Source organism: Palaemon carinicauda, chromosome 4 (assembly GCF_036898095.1).
Source record: "Palaemon carinicauda isolate YSFRI2023 chromosome 4, ASM3689809v2, whole genome shotgun sequence".
Lineage (NCBI taxonomy): Eukaryota > Metazoa > Arthropoda > Malacostraca > Decapoda > Palaemonidae > Palaemon > Palaemon carinicauda.
The window spans coordinates 111,726,566-111,736,565 of NC_090728.1; positions in this window are offsets into that span (position 1 = coordinate 111,726,566).

The window sequence follows — 10,000 nt, forward strand, 5'->3', positions numbered from 1 at the left end:
TTTTATTCAATTTTATTCATTAGATTATATATATATATATATATATATATATATATATATATATATGTATATATATATGTATATATATATATATATATATATATATATATATATTTAAATATATATATATATATATATATATATATATATATATATATATATATATATATATACATATATATATATATATATATATATATATGTATATATACATATATATATATATATATATATATATATATATATATATATATATATATATATATATATATATATATGACCGTGCTAGACAGTATATCTTAGCAATCAATGTTTGCCAATGGTTGTACGAGTATAAGCGGATGAGCAAACTGGTGGAATGACAAGAACTTTGGGTGTTGAGAAATACCCCCTTAAATCACGATAAAGTCACTGGCGGCAGGGTGACGGATTGGGTTTGAAGCGATAGAGAAGATGTCTCTTCAGCTCCTACTCTCAATGCCTGATGCATGATCTTACGGGATTCAGTATGGACTGGTAGGGACCACTGTGTATCACAAGAAACTGGCTATCCTTTAATGAAGTTAGCCAATAATTACTCTTTGAGGCCCTTTGCGTTAATAGGCGTAGGAGGAAATGATGATGATATATATATATATATATATATATATATATATATATATATATATATATATATACATATATATATATATATATATATATATATATATATATATATATATATATATATATATAAATTTATATATATATATATATATATATATATATATATATATATATATATATTTATATATATATATGTTTGTGTATGTGTATGGGTGTGTGTGTGTGTGTGTGTGTGTGTTTATGCCAGCCACGCTAAGCTGTCCTTCGGGCATTGTAAAGAGGGAGTAATCGTAACCCATCCCCCAGGAGGGGGCACGTTTGCGTTTACGTTTGTGTGCATTACTATCCAAATATTTAACTATCATCTTTTTAGAGGCTGCGTACGCTAATAATAATAATAATAATAATAATAATAATAATAATAATAATAATAATCTCCTGGGCTTAGGTAATGTAATATACTATAAAAAAAATCCCATTGAAAAACACTATTGGAAACAATCGGAAAATACTAAACAGTTGAATATTTCAAATACCAAAACCTCAGTGAAATGTGAAATAAACGAAAGAAATTCCAAAGAGAGAGAGAGAGAGAGAGAGAGAGAGAGAGAGAGAGAGAGAGAGAGAGAGAGAGAGAGAGAGAGTTTTGTGCCGCTACCGGAGGAAAACAACGAAGCCCCAATCACCGTTGGCTGAATACGTGTCATACCAAACACGAACCCAATATCTTTGGGGAATGCCTTTCGCTTTCACATCACTGGAGGAGGAAACATACTGTTCTTTGATGACCTTTGAAAAGGGCGAATGATGGATGGCGTCTGCAGTAATAGGGGAGGCCTTTCATATCAATTCTGGCAGGGTTTTGATTACCCATTGTCTAAGGGGCTTTTAGTAATTGCTATTTTGTTTGATTCAAAGATAATATTTATAGATGCATATTTCTAAAAAAAACTTCCTTTGTTGTGTATGTCATGCTAGTAAATGGGATTTTTATTTTTGTAGGAGCATTTAGCAATTGCGATTTTGCTTGATTGTAAAATTATATTTATAACGTATTTCTGAAAATATTTTCATTTGTTGTGTATGACTGGCTAGTAAATATTATTTTTTGTAAAGGATTTTAGCAATTGCAATTTTGTCTGATTCCAAATATAATGTATACAGATGCGTATTTTTTTTTTCAAATATTTAAATAAACCGTGCATGGCATGCTAGTAAATATCATGTTTTTTTTTATCAGGGATATATTCATTTGTCTGTACTTCTCCCATTATGAAACTAAATATTCTGAGGGCTTTTAGCAATTGTAATATTGTGTTATTCACAAAGATAATTATTTACCGTGTATGGCATGCCAGTAAATGTGGTTATTCTCTTATCAGAAAAATACTCAATTGTCTGTTCTTTTCCCATCATGAAACAATTCAATTTCTGTTTTTATGAATATTGTGTATAGTGTTTTCATGATGGATATACGATTTATGTCATTCTCATATTTCTGCGTTTCCAAATGGGAACACGATTGGAGATTTTGATATATGTTCGTATATAGTGTGAGATGACTTTAAAGGTTAGCTACTTAATGTTGTTATACAGGAGGAATTCAAAAGAGGAGGAGGAAGTGTTTGCAGGGCGGTTGGGGGGGGGGGGGGGGGGGGGGGGGGGCAGGCATCAATTTTCGTCACGTGGGTACAGCAGCAAGATTCCGATACCTTGCTGCTTAATGTACAGAACGAGCATAATTATCTACATTCCTCCATCAATCTGCTCGTTCTGGAATTCTAATTCCCTTACTTAAAACCTTTAGATGTTAAATTGGAATTATTCGATCTAAAAAAGGAATTTTAATTAATTCCGTCTGGGCTATATTGTAATATTTACACCGAGAGAAGTGAATTTCAGGTATTTTTGTATTTACTTGTCTTTAACTTCCCTTATATAAACATTATGTTCTTGAATTTGTTTAACTTTTCTTCATCATTCACTTGAATTTAAAAAAGACAGAATAGTCTGAAATATATATTGAAATAACAAAGGCAAACACTTATTACAAACGTTCGATAAAATCATGCAGCATTGATCTCTAACTCTGAAAATAGAAAATGAGGAAGAAATCGGAAAATGTGTACATCTCCCATTTTGGAGAGTGATACGTTTACCCTCACATCGACAGTTCTATATAGGAAAACAATGAAGTGTACATGCATGAATTTCGGCGCACTGTTATGACATAATTTTATACAAATTTTATACACAATTGTCTGTTCTAACTAATGCCAAGGTTTTACTCATAACCTAAAATGGTAGATTGTTGTATTTACACCAAAGACGAGACACGAATAATAAGCAAAACAGAATAAGGTCATCATCATAGCCGATCACGCCAAACAGCTAACGATTGAAGCGATCTTTCATTGACACTAAGTCAGAGTTCTTCAAATTGTGAGAAAGTGGGCATGATTGTAAAATATGATTGATGGTCTGGTTATTTTTTCTTTTTCTTTTTCACAGTAGCAGGACTGATCAGTGTTAAGGACCCGTTTGACCAGATTGTCGACTGTTCTGACCACTCCAGCTCTAGCTCTGTTAAGGGCACAGCAATCACGTTTGGGAAGTAGTGCCCCATCAACAATTCCTTTAGAGGGGTTCTCCACTGCGCTGTTGGGGATAGTCTCCTAACAGAGCACCTCCATTGGTCCATTCTATCATTTTGCTCTGGTATTTTGGCTGGCAGGCCTTCCACAGTGGCAAAGCTCATCTTTGACTTAAGTCTTTTAAAAACTGGCTCCTGAGAATATAGTGAGTGTCTTGAGTTCTAGTTTTCTTACAAAGAGAACTCGTGTAATGTAGCAATACTGTTTTATGGAACTTATTTCAGAGAAGTTCTCTACCTAAATGATAACTATGATAAAAGAAATAGGAACACGAATAATAATAATAATAATAATAATAATAATAATAATAATAATAATAATAATAATAATAATAATGATAATAATAATAATGATAATAATAATAATAATGATAATAATTTAAAATGATAATGATAATGATAAATAAATGCGTAAGCATAAGAATGGATAATCAGACAGATAAAACCCTGGATTGAAGAGTTTATCTCTAAATCTGCTTGATGCAGAGAGTAAGGAAGAAAATCCTCTTTCAAACAAATAGTATAAACCTTCCGAATCGTCCTCTCCCTCTGGAAGTATCATGCAGCCTTCATTGTGACGGGAGCCATTAGCATTTAGATAAGAAAATTTGACGGAAGATTCGCGGGATAGACGCCGCTTTGACGCATATCACCTGATGTTCCCCTTTGACTTTTTCAGTTGAATTTCATTCAAATCGTTCGTATGACCTATTTCTTATATTCTATGTCTCATATTCTAAAGTTTTGCTAATGTAAATAATTTCATGAGTGAAATTAGTATTTACTTATGAAAAATAAATCGGATAACTTCATATTTTGTGCTGGAGGACATAATTATAAAATTCAGCTTTCCGTCTATTCAAAAAAATTTCATATCTTAAAGGTTTGATAGTGTAAATAATTTCATGATTGAGTAAAATTAGTATTTAATTATAGAAAATATATCGGATAACTTTTTTTTGTGCTGAAGGCTGTAATCATAGGATTCATTTTCCTGTCTTTTCCAACATTTTTCATATTTTAAAGGTTTGCTAATATAGATAATTTCCTGTTTCTGTTAAATTAGTATTCAATTATGGAAAGTGAATCGGATAACTTTTTTTTTTTTGGTAGAGAAATAATTATAAAATTCAGTTTTCCGTCTATTCGAATATTTTTCATATATTAATGCTAATGTATATAATTTCATGTTTTTATTATATTAGTATTTAATTATATAAAATAAATAACTTCTTTTATATTATACTAGACATAATAACGAAATTAATTTTCAGTCTAATTTAATAACATATTTCTCAAATCTGTTCAATACATATTATTGATTACCCCTTCATTGTGAATAATGAAAGGAAAAAACATTACACCAATGTTATCGGCGATAATCAAACAAAATTTATCTTTCAGAATAGGGAATAATAATGATAACAACATAGACATTCTCGTTATTATCGCGTCACGGGCAAAGATTTTGATTTTGTATTATTAATCAATTCCTAATGTAACACTTTTATTGACATATTTGAAAAAAAATCCATTAATTACTAAATTAAGATTGAAACAATTTGAACAATCTCTGTTACTGTAAGATTTATTGATTTTTAAGACCATATAATTTCAAAATCGTCACATGCGTTATATTCAATAAGTAAAATATAACTCGAGGAATACAGTTTGATGTTCCAATTATTTAAGCCTTCTTTTATTCATGGATGCTAAAGCAGGAGTAAATTTATGTTAACCTTAATGAAAATTATAATTTTATCAATTTATGGTTGAGCATTTTAAAAATCACCCTAGATTAATCATTATTTTTTATCTTAATTGACGATATATTTTAAGTGCATGAGCTAGTGAAGGCTTTATATTGTTTATGATATTGTTTGCTTCTTATCTTCCTTTACAATTTGTATTAGCCATTCTCTGGGGTATTAACATTATGTCGCCTTCGACGTTAGATAAGATGTTGACATTATCCCAAAGTTATTATATGAAAATTTAGAAGGTGGTTTCGAACGAAAACAAATTTAGGTAACTTAGAAAAAAAAAAAAAAAAAAAAAACTGACTGTTGGACGAAAAATCACTAATGTAGAGAGCTGAAGATCTTGAGAGGTGCTTTCAAAGGAGACAAATAAATCTAGATCTTAAGTAGGAAACAAATGAAATATTCCTTCACTGTTAGAATTACAGTAATTATGATAGTATGAAGACTGAAAATCTGTTATACTTTGATTTATAGAATACATGTTTAACATGTATAGACAAAGTGAAATGGATATTAATTTGGAATAAAAATACTTATGAATAACAACATATTTAAGTTGAATAAGTAAATTTGGAAATACACATTTATTGCAAAATAAAAAAAAATCTTATAAATAAATCTAATTGTTATAATTGATTATATAAGAAATGTAGTAACTGTGATAAATAGCAATTTACATGAAACAGAAAATGAATTATTTGAATAGATGTTTTCATTGAAAAAATGAAATCATTTCACGCTTGCCATTGCTTATGAATGCAGTGAATACACTTTTCAAAATAGAATTCGGTTATTGTTCCGAAGTGGGCAGCACCCATCATATTATGCCAAACAAATCCCAGAGTATTGTATAGAATTTAATCGCTCTCTGATACATTTGCAATGATGAATTTTCGGGAAATCTTACAATAGTCAAATAAATAATAATATGAAATAGTTTGATGTTGCAATTAATCAAAATCAATACAAATTTCACTGGGTTATGCATACACAAATCCTGTCGCACTCTTTTCCACGGCCCATTTTTCTCTGAACTTTTGCATTTCTGTATCCAGAAGGATACTGCACAGATGTCATAGAAACAGAACACACACTTGTGTCTTGACCTAACTTCACACTAAACTTGTCACTCTGCCACTCTTATATTCTAACTCTTATATTATGCCTTATAATTTTATAAAATAATTTCTAGGTTTAGGTATGCTAAACAAGACGTTCATTTTTTCCATAAGACTTTACACAACTGTTCCATATCAAACACTTAATAATCTCTCCTCCTTTATCAATATCTCTGTAATTTTTCTAACTTTTCAGTCTAAATCCAACAGTACTCTTTACCAGATGCAATAAATACATTTTGCAAATGTGATTTTTACAGTCGCATTCAACACACAGTATAATATATTGAAACGACGGAACATTATCTAGTGAGGGACTAATACTAAATTAGTAAATACAAGCATTATTGCCAATGAAGGCCAGTGAAGTCAATTATTTGGCCCAAAATGTCGGAAATAATGAATAAACATAATAACTGAGAGGCAAAAGGATAAGCCCATTTTTCGGATGTGTTCTAAATTCGGATAACTGTTACGATTCAAGTTAGTTCTATAATGGCGTGGACTTAAATTCGCACAAAATATTTTATGGGAAATACGCAAAAATTCATCCTACGCGAAAAACAATGATTTCAAAATAATTTACGTTCGGTGCCGTTTTCACGAAGGGTTTGAAGAGGAGAACTTGGGCCTGGCCCGTGCTATTTAATGAATAAGAAGCGGGATATTATCATACCTACTGAAGTTTTAAGATACATTTCATTTATTTTTTATATTATCTTTTTTTAAAATATTCCATATATATCATGCATAAAGAACCCTCCGTATATCAATAATTTGTTTATCAAAAAACTCAATATTCTTCTCTTATCAGAAAATATTGAATATTTATTGTATGTTCTTTTCTCCATGGCCCCTCATCACATTTTTAGATGACATTGAATATCTTTTTTATGGATATTATACGCAGACTCTCTTTTGTGCTTACCACCGCATAGTCTATTTGAAGAATATTACAAAACTCCTATTGGAAATTGCTAAGTTGCTATAGATCTTTAGATGTTTATCTTTAAACTTATGAATTTAATTGTGTATTTTCACAATGAGTTTTTTTGTTATATATACTGTATGATATATATATATATATATATATATATATATATATATATATATATATATATATATATATATATGTGTGTGTGTGTGTGTGTGTCTGTGTGTGTGTATAAATATATAAGCCTATCTATGTAGATATATGATTATATGAATAAATAGAAACACACACACACACACACACACACATATATATATATATATATATATATATATATATATATATATATATATATATATATATATATATATATATATATATATATATATATATATATATATATATGTGTGTGTGTGTGTGTGTGTGTGTGTGTTTGTGTGTGTGTATACAATATCTATTAATGCGGGCGTACGTACGCGTGTTTGGTTGTAGCTGGAACCACATGTTATTATTCATTGGCACAATGGCACTACATTGATATGCTGTTCACGGCAACCCATTAATCTGATGAGACAAAAAATGATAGAGGCTCTGCCCGTCCCAGGGGGGTGGGTGTTCTAACCAACACACGTTGGGATTGTGGAGTCGAGTTTAACCGCCTATGAATGTTTCTAATTTATTTCTTCTCCTACGAGCATATATCTTCGCTAGAGCCGAAATAAACCTACATTATTTTTTTTTTCCATGATGTTTTGCGTGATGTATTGTAGGATGTACTATATACAAAACCTGCTGGTCTTGTCATTTCCACCAGATCCGTCTATTGTAATCCACAATGGTATTTAAAGTTGCATCTTCATTGATTAGTTCGATATATTTAAAGTCACTTGATATAATTGTTTATTGAGGTTTTCAAATTTAGTATTAATTTATCACTTCTGGGTGTTGTCAAGAAGGACGTCTGAACTGAAAGCCGGCCATTTCCTGCTTGCCGTGAACTCGCTTACAAATAAATGGGAAAGACTTAGTTCGGATGAAACAGGGATTCTCTATGTGCTAATTTACTTGCAATACCATTGGAGATTATTGGCCGGGATTCTGAGGAACTATTAATCTTGGAGAACCTCGGCATTTAGGCGAAGTGTTGATGCCTGATATTGCTGTTCTTTTAAAACAGAGAGGGAAGGAAGAAGGAAGAGAATTTAAAACTATTATAAAGTTCTTCTATGCTATTTCTTAACACAAACCTCCATCTATAACCATTGTTAGTACCCAAGGTATGAAAAACTATTGAATCTGTTAGCGTACGAAAAGAAAATTTATTACATGCAAACAAGATATAAAAACATTTCACGTCTCAAATATTCATTTATCTTTGTTTTATGATCTACATAACAAAGAAAGTTATCGAAACCGACCGTATCAACAAATAGGCAAAATGAATATATGAAGTTTATATCAAGTAATCACAAACGAAGGAAGCAGAAAAACCATGCAACGAAACATTTAGAAAAACTGGAAAACTGAGACTAATTCCCATATTGCAATTTATACCATTCAACATATCTGAAGACCATACATTATTAAAGAGAGATACTTATAGAATGACTTTTTTTCATAAAATTGTCACAAGTTTGGGCTTCATCACATTACTTTGACTGATTTAAACTTGATATGAGACTGTATATACCGTATAAGAATGTTTGAAAGGATATGTGTGTGTTTGTTTGTGTGGTCTGGTAGCCAGTCGTACATAACACATGCCCCTAAAAGCTCTTCTGTCGTCTCTCATAATCGTAAAGCAATTAAGATTTATTACAGCACAGCTAGTAAATATTGCTTACAATTTTGCAGTAAATAAATGCTTTATTGCAGAAATTGGTATGAAATATAGACGCAACAGAACGACCAGAAACATTGAAACAACAGTCGGCTTAAACAGACAAAATAAAAGAACTTTTACTTTGAACATTACTAAATATAGTTTACTTAATTCTCTAATATTGAAGAATCATCCCAACAAAATAGTCAAGTAATTTCCGTATTCGTTATATGGTTGAAATATCAACCTTCTTTATATCAGGAAAATAATTATTCATTTGAGAAAAGTTACCCACTTCCCTTTTCTCACCAGTTTTCATTAAAATCTTTTACTAAAAAAAAAAAAAAAAAAAAAAAAAAAAAAAAAAAAAAAAAAAAAAAAAAAAAAAAAAAAAAAAATAAAAAACTTACACAAACATTGATGAAATCGGTGTCTCATCCTGCTGGTATTATATTTGGTTACTCTTCCTTTCATTATAAATAATTACGAGAATAGCTACCGAATAACATTCTTAGATTTGTATGAAATATGGAATTCATGATATATTTTCTTGACATCAACACAGTCGGAAGTAAAAAGATACACCTTCTAATCATCGTTGACAGAAGTAATAATCCAAAGAGTATAAGCTGTAGGGAGATTCATGAAAGTTCAGCATCAAATAATACAAGAAAAAAAAATCATGAAATCTATTTGTGAGGATAAATGTTATTTACCATTATTGAAGCATTATATGTAAAATAATAACCATGGAATGCTGACTGCATAATTATTGCCTACACTTAAAGATTATTATCCGAAAATAGTACAATTATATAAGACATACACTTGGTATCTGGTAACGTAGAGAAGAGAGAGAGAGAGAGAGAGAGAGAGAGAGAGAGAGAGAGAGAGAGAGAGAGAGAGAGAGAGAGAGAGAGCATATTCAATACATAATATACATTATTAATAGATAATACACCTTTCCATGTTATTTCACGGTGCATGGTACTGCAAGCAGGAGGAATGTGTTTGTTTTTATTCGCTCCCTAGGGAAAAAGGCCGAAAAGTTTATTGCCGTGTTTGCCCAGTGAGTCTTCCTCTTCGGAATTTCCAATCCCTCTG